This window comes from Macaca fascicularis, chromosome 1, assembly GCF_037993035.2.
Source record: "Macaca fascicularis isolate 582-1 chromosome 1, T2T-MFA8v1.1".
NCBI classification, from domain to species: domain Eukaryota; kingdom Metazoa; phylum Chordata; class Mammalia; order Primates; family Cercopithecidae; genus Macaca; species Macaca fascicularis.
In genome coordinates this window covers 183,225,878-183,242,805 of record NC_088375.1, presented here as the reverse complement: position 1 = coordinate 183,242,805, position 16,928 = coordinate 183,225,878, and the positions used below count along the sequence as shown (strand labels likewise).

Genomic DNA, 16,928 nt, shown 5'->3' with positions numbered 1-16,928 from the left:
GGAGAAAGCAGTCCACATCAGACACTGAATCTGCTAGCACCTTGATCCTAGACTTCCTGGCCTCCAGAACTGGAAGAAATAAATTTCTGTTCTTTCTAAATTGCCCGGTTTTTGGTATTTTGTTATAGCAGTTAAAACAGACTAAGACACATATAAAAAGAAAATAATATTTGTCTCTTTGTGTTTGACTTATTTCATTTCAAGTCTTCAAGGTTTCTTCATGTTGTAGCATGTATCATAATTTCAATCCTTTTCTTTTATGCATGCACATTTTTTTAAAAATTCAGCTCTTGGCCGGGCACGGTGGCTGACGCCTGTAATCCCAGGACTTTGGGAGGCCAAGGCGGGTGGATCATGAGGTCACGAGATCGAGACCATCCTGGCTAACATAGTGAAACCCCGTCTCTACTAAAAATGCAAAAAATTAGCTAGGTGTGGTGGCGGGCGCCTATAGTCCCAGCTACTTGGGAGGCTGAGGCAGGAGAATTGTGTGAACCCGGGAGGCGGAGCTTGCAGTGAGCCAAGATTGCGCCACTGCACTTCAGCCTGGGCGACTGAGTGAGACTCCATCTCAAAAAAAAAAAAAAAAAAAAATTCAGCTCTTGATGGACACTTGGGTTATTTCTACCTTTTAATTATTGTGAACAATGCTGCTATAAACATTACTGTACAAGTATGTGTTTGGATCCTTGTTTTCAATTCTTCTGAGTAGACAGCTGGGAGTGGAATTGCTGAACCATTTATTTTGAATTTTTTTCAGAAACTGCCATGCTGTTTTCCATCAGCTCATTTTACATTCCCACCAGCCATGCACAAGGGTTCCAGTATCTCCAAATTCCTTCTTTTTCTTTGATAAAAGCCACCCTAATGGGTATGAAATGGCTTCTCATTGTGACTATAATTTGCATTTCCCTAATGACTAATGATGCTGAAAATTTTCTGTGAGCTTACTGGCAATTTGCATATTTTCTTCAGAGAAATCTCTATTCAAGTCCTTTTCTCATTTTTTTTCTACTTTTTTATTATGGTAAAATACATACATGTACATAAAATTGTACATTTTCAAGTACACAATTCAGTGGCACTAAGTACATTCACATTGTTGTGCAACTATTTCCACTATCCATTTCCACAACTTTTTCATCATCCCAAACTGGAAATCTGTACATGTTAAACACTTAACTCCCCTTCAACCCCTCAATACCAATTATACTACTTTCCGTCTCTATGAAATTGACTATTCTAGGTACCACATATACATGCAAACATACAATATTTGTCTTTCTGCATTTGGCTTATTTCATTTAGCACAATGTCTTTAAGATTTTTTCCTTGTTGCAGCATGTATCAGAATTTCATCCCTTCTTAACAGTCAAAAATATTTCGTTGCATGTGATACCACATTTTGTTTACCCATTCATCTGTCAATGGATACTTGGGTTATTTCCACCTTTTGGCCACTGTGGATAATGCTGTTATAAACACTGGTATACAAATGTGTTCAAGTCACTGCTTTCAATTCTTTTGGATATATACTCAGACATGAAATTGCTAGATTATATGGTGATTATGCAGTAATTCTATGTTTAATATTTTGAGGAACTGCCATACTGTTTTCCACAGTGGCTGCACTATTTTACAATCTCATCAGCAGTACATTTCTCCACGTCTTCATCAATATTTGCTAGTTACTGGTTTTTTGTTCATAGCCATCCTAATGGGTATGAAGTGGTATTTCATTGTGGTTTTTGTTTGTTTTTTGAGAAAGGGTCTTGCCCTGTCACCCAACTCTAGAGAGCAGTGGCATAAACACAGCTCACGGCAGCCTCGACCTCCCAAGCTCAAGCAATCCTCCTGCCTCAGCCTCCCAAGTAGCTGCAACTAAAGGTGCTCACCATCACACCCAGCTAATTTTTAAAAGAAAATCTTTAGGCCGGGTGCAGTGGCTCACACTTGTAATCCCAGCACTTCGGGAGGCCGAGGTGGGAGGATCACAAGGTCAGGAGTTTCAGAACCAGCCTGACCAACATGGTGAAACTCCATCTCTACTAAAAACACAAACATTAGCCGGGCATGGTGGCACGCACCTGTAATCCCAGCTACTCAGGAGGTTGAGGGAGAAGAATCGCTTGAACCCGGGAGGCAGAGGTTGCGAGGTTGCAGTGAGCCAAGATCGAGCCACTGCACTCCAGCCTGGGCAACAAGAGTGAAACTCCATCTCAAAAAAAAAATTAAAAAAACTGACAATCTCTCTGGGTTGTTTCCTCACATATTAAAAAACACAAAAGAAAAAACGTACTATAAATAGTCTTTGTGAAAATTACATGTTCCATAAATGTAAAACCCCGTATTGGCTGGGTGTGGTGGTTCACAGCTGTAATCTCAGCACTTTGAGAGCCAGAGGCAGGCAGATCACCTGAGGTCAGGAGTTGGAGACCAGCCTGGCCAACATGGCAAAACCCCGTCTCCACTAAAAATACAAAAAATTAGTCAGGCATGGTGGCAGGCCCCTGTAATCCCAGCTACCCAGGAGGATGAGGCAGGAGAATTGCTTGAACCAGGGAGGTGGAGGCTGCAGTGAGCTGAGATCACACCATTGCACTCCAGCCTGGACAACAAGAGTGAAACTCCAACTCTACAAACAAACAAACAAAAACAAAAACAAAAACGAAAACAAAACAAAAATCCTGTATGTGTTACTCATTAGTAGTATTATTAGTTTTGGGGGGTTTTTTTGTGGTTTTCTTGAGAAGAGTCTTGCTCTGTCGCCTAGGCTGGAGTGCAGTAGTGCGACCTAAGCTCACTGCAACCTCGCCTCCCGGGTTCAAGCGATTCCCCTGCCTCAGCCTCATGAGTAGCTGGGATTATGGGCGTCCATCACCATGCCCAGCTAATTTTTTGTATTTTGAGTAGAGATGGGGTTTCGCCTCGTTGGCCAGGCTGCTCTCAAATTCCTGACCTCAGGTAATCCACCCTCCTCGGCCTCCCAAAGTGCTGGGATTACAGGCGAGAGCAGTTGCACCCTGCCACATTATTAATTTTAAGACAAACTACATTAACCATGCAAAAGGCTAAGTGAACTTCCCAGCCCCTGGTTCTTTTCAGAGTTGCAGGGTAGAGTCTAATAATAATTTATATTTCAAACAAGCTTTCAGGTGCTGATAGTATAAGGACCAAACTCAAGAACCCCTCTGAAGCAACATAATTAAAATGTGAATTTAAAAAAACCCTCCGGCCAAGTGAGGTGGCTCATGCCTGTACTCTCAGCACTTTGAGAGGTGAAGGATGTGAGAATCACTTGCACCTTAGGATTTTGCGACCACCCTGGGCAACATAGTGAGACTCCATCTTCACAAAAAGCAAACAAATTAGCCAGATGTGGTGGTGCATGCCTGTTGCCCCAGTTAATTGGGGGGCTGAGGCAGAATTACTTCAGCCCAGGACGTCAAGGCTGCAGTAAGCCACCATCGCACCACTGCACTCCAGCCTGACCAACAGAGACCTTGTCTCAAACAAATACATAAACAAATAACAAAATTTAGAAACCCCTTCTTCCTCATTAGTATAGTGGCAAATAAAAATAAATAAATACTTAAAAAAAAAAAAACCCTTTCAAATAACACTAAGTTTTATTTCATGGCTGAACTAGGCACTTTTGAGGTCCTGATAATACATACGTATGCTTCAGGTACAAGAAAAGGATGTCCACTCTTGCCACTTCTAATCAATATTATACTGGAGGTTCTAGCCAGGGAAATCAGACAAGAATAAGAATAAACAGCATCTAGATTGGGGGAGGAAGTAAATCTGTATTTGTGCATGATATGAACTTATATATAGAAAATCCTAAGGAATCCACTAAAAACTACTAAAGGTAATAAATATGTTCAGATGGTTACAGGACACAAGATGAGTATGAAAAAAAATTTGTTCTTATACATTTCCAACAAATAATCTGTAAATGAAATTAAGAAATCAATTCCAGGCCGGGCACAGTGGCTCACGCCTGTAATCACAGCACTTTGGGAGGCCGAGTTGGGTGGATCGCCTGAGGTCAGGAGTTCGAGAGCATCCTGGCCAACACGGTGAAACCCCATCCCTACTAAAAAATACAAAAATTAGCTGGGCGTGATGGGGGCTTGCCTGTAATTCCAACTACTCAGGAGGCTGAAGCAGCAGAATCGCTTGAATCTGGGAGGCGGAGGTTGCAGTGAGCCAAGATTGCACCACTGAACTCCAGCCTGGGCAACAGAGTGAGACTTTGTCTCAAAAAAAAAAGAAAGAAAGTAAGTAAGAAATCAATTCCATTCACAATAGCATCAAATGGTTTTATTATCAATTTATTTAACTTTAACAAAAGTACAAGACATTATACTCTAAAAACTATAAGACACTGAACAAAATTAAAGTTATAAATAAAATGGAAAAACATCCCACGTTCATAGATCAGAAGACCTTGTTAAGGTAATACTCCCCAAACTAATCTATAGATTCAATGCAATTTATATGAGAATTACAACTGTTTTGCAGAAACTGGCAAGCTGATTCTAAAATTCTGACAGAATTGCAAAGAATTTGGAATAGCCGAAACAATCTTGAAAGAAAAAAGCAAAGTAGGCTGGGTGTGGTGGCTCACACCTGTAATCCCAGCACTTTGGGAGGCTGAGGTGGGCGGACTACCTAAGGTTGGGAGTTCGAGACCAGCCTAGCCAATATGGTGAAACTCCATCTCTATTAAAAATACAAAAATTAACCGGGCGTGGTGGCACACGACTGTAATCTCAGCTACTCAGGAGGCTGAGGCAGGAGAATCGCTTGAACCCAGTAGAGGCTGCAATGAGCCGAGTTCGCACCACGGCACTTCAGCCTGCGCAACAGAAGTGAAATTCTGTCTCAACAACAAAAAAAATAAAAAAGCAAAGTTAGAGGACTAACACATCCCAATTTCAAAACGTATTACAAAACAACAATACTCAAGACAGTGTTGTACTGCACAGGACATATAGATCAATGGAACAGAATTAAGTCAGAATTAAGTCATACATCTATGGTAAACTGATTATTGACAAGAGTGCCAAGATCATTCAATGTGGAAAGAATAGTCTTTTCAACAAGTGGTGCTGGAATACCATGTCACAAGCAAAAGATATCCATTAGTGAAAATATGAAGTTGGACCCTTAACTTACACCATATATAAAAATTAACTTGAAATAGATCAAGGACCTAGATATAACAGCTAAAACTATAAAACTCTTAAAAGAAAACAGATAAATCTTCATGACCTTAGATTTGCCAAAAGACTCGGCTATGTCACCCAAAGCACAAGCAACAAAAGAAAAATATATATAAATTAGACCTTATCAAAATTATAAACTTCAGGCCAGGCAAGGTGGCTTATGTCAGCCTGCAATCCTAGCACTTTGGGAGGCCAAAGAGAGCATGTTGCCCAGGAGTTCAAGACCAGCCTGGGCAACACAGTGAAACCCCATCTCTACAAAAAATATAAAAACAATTAGCTGGGCAAGGTGGCGTGCACTTGTAGTCCCAGCTTGAGGATCACTTGAGCCCTGGAGGTCAAGGTTGCAATGAGCTGTGATCATACCACTGCACTCCAGCCTGGGCAACAGAGCAAGACCCTGTCTGAAAACAAAATAAATTAAAATTAAATAAAAAACTTCAAAGTACTTCAAAGAACACCATCAAGAAAATAATCCATGGAATGGGAGAAAATATATGCAAACCATGTATCTAATAAGGGCTTCTATCTAGAATACATAAAGAATTCTAACAACTCAATAATAAAAAGACAACTCAATTTTATTTAAAATGGGCAAAGAATATAAATAGACATTTCTCTAAAGAAGATCTAGAAATGGCTAATAAGCACATAAAGATACTTGACATCATTAATCATCAGAGAAATGAAAATCAAAAACACAATGAGATACTAAAAAATGTAGGCCAAAATCAAAAAGTCAGCTAATACCAATTACTGGAGAGGATGTGGAGAAATCCTCATCCCCGTACACTGCTGGTACAAACATAAATGGTGGAGGTGCTCTAAAACAGTCAGCAGCCGGGCATGGCGGCTCACACCTGTAATCCCAGTGCTTTGGGAGGCCGAAGCGGGTGGATCACTTGAGGCCAAGAGTTTGAGACCAGCCTGTACAACATAGTGAAACCCCGTCTCTACTAAAAACACAAAAATTAGCCAGGTGTGGTGGTACATACCTGTAGTCCCAGCTACTCAGGAGGGTGAGGCAGGAGAATCGCTTAATCAGGAGGTAGAGGTTGCAGTGAGCCGAGATTGCGCCACTGCACTCCAGCCTGGGTGACAGAGTGAGACTGTGTCTCAAAAAAAAAAAAAAATCAGCAGTTCTTCAAATGATTAAACACAGAATTTCCATATGACCAGATACGTGCCCAGGAGAAGTGAAAACATGTATGTACACAAAACCTTGTATATGAACGCTTATAACAGCATTATTCTTAACAGCCAAAAGGTGGAAAAAACCCAAATATCCATCGATGAACAAATGAATAAACAAAATGTGGTATAACCATATGATGGAATATTTTTCAACCAAAAAAAGGAACGAATTACTGATACTTGCTCCAACATAGATAAACCACAAAAAGTGATAGAAGGCAGTCATAAAGAGTATATGTATTATATTATTCCGTTCATACAAAGTCCAGAATAAGAAACTCTATAGAGACAGAAAGTAGATGAATAGTTGCTTAGGCCGGGGGAAGCATGCAATACGGGAGGGTGACAGCTGAGGAGCGCAAGTTTCTTTCTGAAGTGATAAAATTGTTCTAAAATTGATGTTTGTACATATCTATGAAGAGACTAAAAACCACTGAATTGTACACTTTATAGGGTAAGTTGTATGGTATGTGAATTACATTTCAATTAAACTGTTTAAAAAATAAAAATTTTAGAAAAGAACAATGGAGCAGAGAGCTAAAAAGTCTCTTAATAGGCCGGGCGCGGTGGCTCAAGCCTGTAATCCCAGCACTTTGGGAGGCCGAGACGGGCGGATCACGAGGTCAGGAGATCCAGACCATCCTGGCTAATACAGTGAAACCCCATCTCTACTAAAAAATACAAAAATCTAGCCGGGTGAGGTGGTGGGCGCCTGTAGTCCCAGCTACTCGGGAGGCTGAGGCAGGAGAATGGAGTAAACCCAGGAGGCGGAGCTTGCAGTGAGCTGAGATCTGGCCACTGCACTCCAGCCTGGGCGACAGAGCGAGACTCCGTCTCAAAAAAAAAAAAAGTATCTTAATAAAAGTAAACAATGTTTAAATATTTTATTTATTTATTTTTTTTATTTATTTATTTTGAGATGGAGTCTCACTCTGTCACCCAGGCTGGAGTGCAATGGCGCAATCTTGGCTCACTACAATTTATTTATTTATTTGTTTGTTTGTTTGTTTTGAGATGGAGTCTTGCTCTATCACCCAGGCTGGAGTACAATGGTGCAATCTCGGCTCACTACAACCTCCGCCTCTCAGGTTCAAGTGAGTCTCCTGCCTTGGCCTCCTGAGTAGCTAGAATTACAGATGCCTGCCACCATACCCAGCTGATTTTTGTATTTTTAGCAGAGGCAGAGTTTTGCCGCGTTGGCCAGGCTGGTCTTGAACTCCTGACCTCAGGTGATTCTCCCACCTCGGCCTCCCAAAGTGCTGGGATTATAGGCATGAGCCACCACGCCCAGTCAATAATATTTAAATATTTTATACATTAAGTACCTCCACAGCTTTTTGGAATTGGTAGATGGCTAATATTTTTAAATGCAGGTATATCTTTTTGAGTTATTATTAATTTGGACATATGAAGTATTTTAAAGCTAGGACTAGAAATCAACTTAGTAAATTTACAATTTGCAGAATTACACTTTCCTCTCTACCTGGCCTCATAATCAAAGAAAAACTATAAGCAGCACCTAAAAACTATTTCATTTTTGAATATTTTAAATATTTATCAAACAGATATAAGTGTTCATGTCAATTATACATTTAAAAACAGATTGCAAAGTTTATGAGGGTTTTTTTGGTGAATTTTATAGTGAAATGAGTCTTGTCCACTTTAATTTATGAACACTGGTACTCTTAAAATTCCTGTCCTAAGGAAAAAATTAGTCATAAAAAGCTCTGAGGTTGGCCGAGTGCGGTGGCTCACGCCTGTAATCCCAGCACTTCGGGAGGCCGAGGCAGGCGGATCACGAGGTCAGGAGACCAGACCATCCTGGCTAACACAGTGAAACCCCGTCTCTACTAAAAATACAAAGAAAGTAGCCGGGCATGGTGGCGGGCGCCTGTAGTCCCAGCTACTTAGGAGGCTGAGGCAAGAGAATGGTGTGAATCCGGGAGGCGGAGCTTGCAGTGAACCGAGACTGCGCCACTGCACTCCAGCCTGGGTGACGGAGGGAGACTCGGTTTCAAAAAAAAAAAAAACAAAAAGCTCTGAGGGTATAAAGCAGAAAACGTGCCAAGCAGGGACACAAACCAAGACAGTTCAAGCAAGTGAAGTTTTTGAGCTATTCTGAAGTGCCAGATGGTCCAGAATCCACCCCCGGATCTTAAAAGGCCCTGCATAAAAGTGTGCCAGAAAAAAAAAACAAAAAACAGAACAGAATGTAGAAAACAAACTAAGAATGAAAGCAATACAGACTGCAGAGAAGGGTGAAAACTGTGTATACAAACTGAAATATTTCAATCTTCTTCAAGCTCACAACTTTTAATGCCAGTTTCCTACACTAAGTGAACTCTGACAAACTATAAATAGCCCTTGCAACCAAATTAAATATGCTTAGTTTAATCCCTTCAGAATAGCATTTTTCAGATTATTGCTCGAGTTAACCCTTGCTGCTGTCTGCTTTACCATTCAAGATCTTAAAATATAAACTAAAAATTCACTTGTTTGATTTCAAAACTCAAATGTATACATAGAAAAATAATTCAATAATATAAGTACCACATGTAACTCTACAGAAAAAAATTTATCAAATGATAGAGCAAAGGTTATCTGCAACAGCATTAATTATAGTGGACATACATACAATGTCTGTACACATTAGGGCTTAAACTATAACGCACACAATTAATATGCTCGAAAGACATTAAATTGATGCTTATGAAGACCACATATGAAAACACTTAAAGAAAACAGAAGAGGCCAGGCGCAGTGGCTCACACCTGTAATCCCAACACTTTGGGAGGCTAAGGTGGGTAGATCACAAGGTCAGGAGTTCAAGACTAGCCTGGCCAACATAGTGAAACCCCATCTCCACTAAAAATACAAAAATTGGACAGGTATGGTGGCACACGCCTGTAATTCCAGCTACTTGGGATACTGAGGCAGGAGAACTGCTTGAACCCAGGAGATGGAGGTTGCAGTGAGCCGAGATCACATTACTATACTCCAGTCTGGGTGATTAGACTCCATCTCAGGAAAAAAAAAGAGAACAGAATAAAAATTGTTACATACATATAGATTTACATATATGTGTGTGTGTGTATGAAAGAGAGATAATAACGACATCTTGAAAACAAAAAGAAAAAATGTAAAAGACTAAAATTTAAAGAATGGTGTGGATGGTGATCTACCTTCTAGCTATTTTTCGACATGTATGTTCCAAGTTTTCTTTAGTGAGTGAAGAATACTGGAAATGAAAAAACATTTAGGCCTGATGTGGTGGCTCACGCCTGTAATTCCAGCACTTTGGGAAGCTAAGGCAGGCGGATCATGAGGTCAGAAGATCAAGACCATCCTGGCCAACATGGTGAAACCCCTCTCTACTAAAACTACACAACCCGTCTCTACTAAAAATACAAAAATTGGCTGGGCATGGTGGCGCGCACCTGTAGTCCCAGCTACTCGGGAGGCTGAGGTAGGAGAATCGCTTGAACCCGAGAGGTGGAGGCTGCAGTGAGCTGAGATCCTACCACTGCACTCCAGCCTGGTGACAGAGCAAGACTCTGCCAAGGACGGATGGACAGACGGAAGGAAGGAAGGAAGGAAAGAAGGAAGGAAGGAAGGGGAAGGGGAGAAACATTTAAACAAATACATAAATTCTGCAGGTTAAGTATTAATAATAACACAAGCAATTCTGTTTACCAAATGTCTCCTATATCTCAACAATGTGTATACATCATACATAAGCAAATGAAAGTTTAAGTAATTTGCCATGATCACTCAGAGATGTCACAAATGGCAGAGCTACAATTCAATCCAGGTTTGTCTTGTACTATATCCAGTGTTCTTCCCACTATATAAAACTTCTCTCAGTGTCCCTAGGATGAGAATCTTGATACTCTGTTAAAATATATATACAAAATATTTTACCTACTGTTTTGGAGTAGATCACAGATCTTTTGAAGTCTATTCTTGAGTCCCCTTCCTATGGCCTATGGTCAAAATTAAAAATTCTTCCTTTATTACAAAGAAAAGATAAAACAAGGAATCTCATAAGAAAATGGATGTTATATCCCACAATATGGACCCTATGTACCAAAATACAATTTAACTTGAATCAAATGTTCCTATAGATTTATATTATCCTTTCAAGTACAGTTTATCCTCTACAGTAACAACCCTGGATCCTATAAAACCATTAAGTAATTAAAAACTACATTACCACCAAAAGTTTCATCATAATCACAGGATTCTCCCATGGTACCTGCTTGCCTTACTTCTATCATCCTTTATCACAGTACTTGTCACACAAGAAAGTCAGTGTTTATCTCCCTAAAAAACTAAAAGCTATCTTCAGAGCAAATGTCATGGTCTTATGCTGTATGTCCAAGGCTTACTAGAGTAGTGACACACAGGAGGCATCTGGTAAATGTTTTCTGAAACAGAGGATCAACCATCAATACTGGAAGCACCTTTAATGCATATAATATCACATTTTAATATATGTATAATGTTATATCTATGTTGTACCTACAGAACAAAAAAAGGTGGAATGAAGTTATCAATAATCCTTAGTATAAATGATCCATCAAAATCCTAATTAAGTGCAACATATCATAAAAATTAACAGTTCATATAACTAAAATCTATCAACTGACCTAAGACATTCTGACTTCAGAGCCCAAGATCTCTGTCATTATTTTATGCTAGTTCTCAAAAATGTTCATCTGAGGATCAGAAATCATTACAGCTAATGGTTCCAGGTTTTATTGAATAAAATAGTTTGTTTTTTAGGGAGTCTCTGATACATTTTATCTTTAGTAATACAATACTGTAGAAACTCCAAGTCCAAATAATTGTGTCTGAGAGAGTATTAGCTTAAAAGTAAATATTGGCATGATGTACACTAACCTGGACAAGCTTAGATTTTCATTTGCAATAAATCTGGAGGTTGCAAAACGAAAAACTACCTTCTACTATGTCTACAAAAACTCTCCACTATAACTGTGTGCAACAATCACTTTCTAGAGATGTGGTGTATGCAGTGGTAAGTAGATTTTCACATAGGAAGATGTAGTAGCCTAGAACATATGTTCAGCTATAACCAAGGAATGGTACCACAATTAGTCAGCTCTGTCAGAGCCATTTTGCCCTTAAAAATGCAGACTCATTCAATTAATATCTGAGTTGTTTAGACTACTGGGTTACAATTCTGGCTCTACCACTTAGCAGCAGTTTGACCTTGAACAAATTACTTCATCTCTGTGTCCCAGTTTTTTGTTTTGTTTTGTTTTTGTAAAACAGGGCTATAAGGATTACCAAGTTGTAAAGAATACTGAAAGTTCATCAGGTTGTAAAGATTATTGAAAGCAGCACATGACACGTAAGTGTGCTCAATATTATTGTTATTATCCCACTATTGACCTCCCCCCCATACACACACACACACACACACACACACACATATATCACTGAATAATTTCTTTTACCTAACAATAGAGGAATGTAAGATCCCATGAATGTTCATTTTCATCCCAAAATTTGACTGAAATACCATCAATGACTATAGGAAGCAGCATAGCAAATGTCTTGGAGAACAGATGTGCCTGGGTTCAAATCTCAACTCTCCCACTTAAAATACAACCATAAGCAAGTAATACAGATTAATGCCTATTTGTAGAAAGGCTACAAAGATTAGGTGAAACAATGTATGTAGATCATCTAAAAAAATTTAGTATTTATTAGGCGTTTTAGAAGCATCAGTCCTCTTCCTTCTCAACAGTGGCATGAGAATGTTTTCCTTCCAGGATCTCTGTATTGATACTTAGCCCACTAGATAGAACTGTTCCACAACTAAAACAAGACCACGCTAAGTTTCCAAACTACAGTGGAGCCGGGGGAGGGGGGAGATCACACTAAAAAAGGGAGAGAAATCACACATAAAATTAAGTTCACAATTTCAGGTTGCTTTCTCATTTAAGTTTTTTAAGCTCAATATTTATGCACAAGGAGTCAATCATGGCTCATGGCAGGCTTAAGAATAAAAATATGAAGATAAACTCTTTCCCCTGTCCTCACCCCCAGAAAGTATATCTTATATGTCCTGATGGACCACAAAAAGTATATAGCTAGGCCGGGCACGATGGCTCACGTGTGTAATCCCAAGCAATTTGGGAGGCCGAGGAGGGCGGATCACCTGAGGTCAGGAATTCGAGACCAGCCTGGCCAACATGATGAAACCCTGTCTCTACTAAAATACAAAAATTAGCCAGGTGTGGCGGCAGGCGCCTATAATCCCAGGTACTTGGGAGGCTGAGGCAGGAGAATCATTTGAACTCGGGAGGCGTGGGTAACAGGGAGCCGAGATCGTGCCACTGCACTCCAGCCTGAACAACAGAGCCAGAAGTCCACCTCAAAAAATAATAATAAATAAATAAGTAAATATCTAAACCAGTGATTTGGCCAGGCGCAGTGGCTCACACCTGTAATCCCAACACTTTGGGAGGCCAAGGCAGGAGGATCACTTGAGGTCAGGAGATGGAGACCAGCCTGGCAAACCTGGTGAAATCCATCTGGACTAAAAATACAAAAAAATTTAGCCAGGCGTGGTGATGCACGCCTGTAATCCCAGCTACTCAGGAGGCTGAGGCACAAGAATTGCTTGAACCCAGGGGTGGAGGTTGCAGTGAGCCAAGATCGCACCACTGTTCTCCAGCCTGGACGACAGAGCAAAACTCTCTCGCGAAAGTACTAAAACTTTAAAATAAAAATAAATAAATAAGCCAGTGATTCTCAACTAGAGGCAACTTAATCCTCTAGGAAATATCTGTCAATATCTGGAGATATTTCTGATTATTGCAACTGGTGAAGGTGAATAGATAAGGATGCTGCAAAACACCCTACAATGCACAGAACAGCCTCCCACAAGAAATTCTCCAGCCCAAAATCTCAAAGTGCCAAGGCTGAGAAACCATGATCTAAAAAACTATAAAGTACTGTAATATAAACATCTTCCTCCAAAAAATATGTTCTTATCTAGCATTCTTGGTCAAATTTGTATTCTTACTGCAGATTTAGTAAGGAATAAGCAGTTTGATTATTTCAGATGAAAAACTCCTGGTACTATTATATTCCCATTATCATAACCCCCAGTTTAAAGGGGGGAGGAAGTGAGGCTTACTTTACTTTTCTTTGTATATTTTTACCACGTAAAAAACAAGTTTTAAAAAGAGCCCAACCTTTATTTTTCAATTGCACCTCTGATTCATTTGATAGCATTATTTATATCACAAAGGTGAGTTTCTTCTACCTCATTTCTATCTTACTTCTACACAAAATATTCAAAAGTTCACATTTACATAATAGGAAAGCACAGTATATGAGGCGGGGTACAAGGCCAGTTTTTAACAAATTGGGAAAACTATAGGAGTGGCTAAAGAAAATAAGTCACCAGTTCATTTTGTAATCACAACATGCTTAAGAGGTCTCAATAATATCCAAGAAGTCTCAGTAGTTTATTTCTAATACGCAAATGAGTACACTTAAGAGGTTAAGTAATTTGCCCAAGATCACAAAACTACTCAGGGGCAGAACAGGTGTGCTCTTGCAGTTATATTATTCTGCCTCTGCTCCTGAAATTTGAAAATCTAGATTTTGCAGAAGCTCTAAGAGAAAAGACTGACAAATTAAACATATAAAACAAATATTTCTACATAATCAAAGAATGCCAAAAACAAAAAAATTTCAGAGAAAAAAAATTTTGCAAAGAATTTTGCAAAGAAGGGCGAATTTCCTAAATATAAGAAGAGTTCTTACAAATCAGTGAGAAAGAAGACAAACAGCCCATCAAGAGAACAAGTAAAAAACTAAAGCAGTTTACAAAAAAAAGAAATACAAATGGTTTCAAAGGAAAAAAAAAAGTTCAACCTTACCCATAAATAAATAACAAACTAAAACAATGAAATTGTTTGAAATCTTTCTGATCACTGGACTGACAATAATATACATGTTGAGCAAGCTGTGGAGGAAACGACACTCTCAAACATAGGTGCTACTACAGCAGTGTTTCTGAATGCAAATGAGCAATATCTTTTTTTTTTTTTTTTTTTTTTTTTGGAGACAGGGTCTTAGCTCTGTCACCTAGGCTGGAGTGCAGTGGTGCAATCATAGCTCAATGTAACCTCGAATGACTGTTAGGACTACAGCTGCACACTACCATGCCCAGCTAATTAAAAAAAATTTTTTTTTGTCCCAGATGGCTCTCACTATGTTACCCGGGCCTTGAACTCTTGGCTTCAATCAATCCTTCCACCTCAGCCTTCCAAAGCACTGGAATTATAGGCCTGAGCCACTATGCCTACCCCAAATTAGCAGTATCTATGTAGATTAAAAGTATCCTTTGGCCCAACAATTACACCTGCTAGAAATTAATCCATATGCTCACACATGTGCACAAAAACATGTAAAAGAGTATCCACTGCAGCATAGTTGTAACAAAAGATTGAAAACAAAATAAATGTCCAGTATTAGGTGGCTAGTAAAATAAATAACAGTAAGTTTACATATAGAAATACCCTGAGGTTTTGAAAATAATAAGGGAGATCTACATGTGATGATATAGAGCAATCTCCTAAATCAGTTAAGTTAAAAATAATATAACAACAACAAACTGTGAAACAATAAACAGCTTATACAAAAGAATATACATACACAGTGCATATATTATATATATTTATTTGCATATACACAGACTATTACTGGAAATTCACACAAGAAACTGGCAAGAATGGCTGCCTCTGGGAAAGCAAATGAGGGCCTAAAGCAGTAAGGGAGACTTCCCTAGCACTGTATGAATTTTTTCAAACATGAATTTATGTTGGCTTTTTAATTTACTAACTATAAATTCTGAGCCTCAGTATCCTCCAATCTGAAATGATAATAATAGCTTAGTTCATAGGTTATGCTTTGTAAATTATAAAGCAGCACACAAAATTATAAATTAGTCCTCTAACTGAATTGTCCAAATCCATTAATTAGTATCATTCCTCTGACCAATTTCTCTAAATCCAAAGATGAGAATGTTTAGGATGAAAACTAAGTGTAGACGTAATCTTAGAACACAAAGCTTTACTTTACACATAGTTATTGTGTATTCAATTTAAATGAATAAATTTTTTAAAATGACGCAGAGAAACGCTAAATCAGTTGATTACAGAAGGAATACATTCTCACTGTTAAAAACAAGGTAGATAAAAACTACAACCATGCTACTATAAAACTGTTTTTTATTTCTTCCAGTCTTTTTTCTACGCATGCTTAACTGGGTTAGATCATTTGTCGAAATAAGAAAATGTTCACTTTACTGTAATAAAGCATTCAATTTACAAGATTCCTCAGATTATTAAAAACGCCTAATAAATGTAATTGTTAATGAAGGCATACCTTGTTGATTCAACTGCTTTAAAAATGAAACTTCAGCATATGAGTTTGCCTAATGAACTCTGCCTGGATTAACTTTTCATTTATTATTTCTATCAATTCTCCAACTAACCAGACCTCTCTCAGGCCATTTACTTGGTTTTGGTTTCCAGAGTTCTGATTTTTTTTTTTTAACTTTCGTTTTAGGTTCAAGGGTACATGTGAAGGTTTGTTACATCAGTGGACTTGTGTCACAGGTATTAAGCCCAGTACCCAACAGTTATATTTTCTGCTTCCAATTTTATTAGGCCCCAAACTCACAAACAAGTGTATAAAGTGCTTTTTGTAATTCCCTGAAGAACAAGTAAAATACCTTAGATTGGGCCTTTAAAATCACACTATTAGAGATTGCAGAGATTCTGAACTACAATTCATTGCTAATGATACTCAATCTTTTTCTACCATACCTTAGTCTGTTACTAGAATTCTTTCTGCAAATAGAGTGAAAACAAAGGAATGCACTCTTAGATTATTCCTGAGAGACTCACTATTGGATAAACCTAACCGCTCCTAATTAATTTTAACTATGACAACCCCTCCCAAGTGCTGAACATTTCAAGCCATCCTTGAGAAGGGTTAGATATCTCTCCCAAAGAAGAACAGATTTCCTGAGTATGTGGAACCATAATTATAGGCAAAAAAGAAAAACATCATTAATATGCTTTTCCCATTGTAGGAACTCAAATATCTGTCATGTTGAGAACAATATCACTTTTCTGCTTCTGAGAACATGTTGTAATTTTCAAACTAACCTGTATTTACTGTCATAATTGTTAAATCAGACTACTAAGATGATATGTTTATTAGCACACACTGTATACTTGTTTAAAAAATGAAACTGAAAATAAACACTACAAACTGTGAAATTATGGGAGATGTTTTCCTTTAATTTCCAAGTTTTCTGTAATAGTTATATCACTCTTGTAATTTAACAAAAAAAGCATTAAAACTTTTTATACCATTTATATATCAGGATTTTTAAAATAAAGTCCCTACTTAAGGGCTTTTTTATTACTTAAAAAAAAAAAA

The 16,928-nt window shown here is 38.4% G+C and overlaps 1 protein-coding gene across 20 annotated transcripts in view; it reads right to left on the bottom strand.

The window, feature by feature from the left end:
• The window catches only part of EPS15 (epidermal growth factor receptor pathway substrate 15), a 161,741-nt gene that overhangs the window by 140,441 nt on the left and 4,372 nt on the right, over window positions 1-16,928 (bottom strand). For 2 of the 20 annotated variants that reach the window (XM_074006968.1, XM_074006963.1), the window contains exon 2: window positions 10,357-10,414. The exons of the other annotated variants lie outside the window; for them this stretch is intronic. The gene's annotated coding sequence lies outside the window, so the exon portion shown is untranslated. The remainder of the gene's footprint in view (window positions 1-10,356; window positions 10,415-16,928) is intronic. 20 annotated transcript variants of the gene reach the window in all.